At 37.7% G+C, this 1057-nt stretch overlaps 1 non-coding gene across 1 annotated transcript; it reads left to right on the top strand.

Annotated features, from left to right (window-relative positions):
• The first annotated feature begins 748 nt into the window (after window positions 1-748).
• Window positions 749-821, top strand: TRNAT-UGU (transfer RNA threonine (anticodon UGU)). Its single transcript has one exon. It is a non-coding gene; the product is annotated as a tRNA-Thr (tRNA).
• The last annotated feature ends 236 nt before the right edge of the window (window positions 822-1057 follow it).

Raw genomic sequence — 1057 nt, 5'->3', positions numbered from 1 at the left:
TCGCTATGTTTCTCTGTCGTTACTTCGCATATATCAAATAAAGCTTGTAGAATCATTAGGTATTTTATTTATTTATTTTTGAAGCAGGATACGTGGACAAGCAGTGCCTTCACCGGGATTCGAACTCCGAGTCTTCCGAAAACGTGTCGAGTGTGCTACCGTTACACCACGAAAGTATGCTGAAAGGAGGGAGGCAATACCTTATAAAAACTTGATGATGCTGTGAAATGTTCATCATTTACATTTACAGGCATTTTTTAGACGATATCATAAAGATTCTTTCCCAATGTACAAATACAAAACATATTTTACATTAATTATACGAAAATGGATATTTCGGACTGCATTACGAAGAGAAAATTGAATCCAATTAAAAATATTTAGAAAGTTACAATTTTGTCTTTCACGGGACTCATTACTGTGCTATGAGATTAAAGTTTCCAGCTATTTTTCTGAATTTACGATTAATATGTTTTTGAGAAAATTAGAGCTCATATACCTGCTATTCAACAAATGATTAACTCATATTAAACGAAGAACGAGTCCTTGCGTTGTTTCATTACTCAAAGTGAGTAATTAAGTAGTGCATTCCATGTGCTGTTAAGGTGCAGCAGTTTAGGATGTTGATCTGGCGTAACGAAATTTCGAACAACCTCACAAAAATTAAAGCATTTTATAGAACAAATGCGTATATGTATATTAATACTCTATAAGCTACACTCTGTATAATCTTTAAGGTATTTCTCCCGCCTTCGTAGTGTAGTGGTCAGCACGCTCGGCGTGTATTCGAGAGGTCCGCGGTTCGAGTCCCGGTGAGGGCATTGCTGATTTTTCATGACTTTTGTTTCAGGAAAAAAAAACTAATTACTCTACAGTGGCGTCCGAACTAAAAAAGGATGATGATTCTCCACCACCAGGATTTGGAGATTGGGTCCCCTAATCCACAGTCGCCCTTTAAAAGAGGGAGTATATACGGTATTTCTCCCGAATTGTTAGCATCTTTTCGTAGTGTAGTGGTCAGCAAGCTCGGCGCGTACTCAAGAGGTCCGTGGTTCGA

This window comes from Stegodyphus dumicola, chromosome X1 (assembly GCF_044657685.1).
Source record: "Stegodyphus dumicola isolate Sdum_Otavi_A_Nest chromosome X1, ASM4465768v1".
Classification (NCBI taxonomy): Eukaryota; Metazoa; Arthropoda; class Arachnida; order Araneae; family Eresidae; genus Stegodyphus; species Stegodyphus dumicola.
This window is presented reverse-complemented; position numbering and strand designations above follow the sequence as displayed.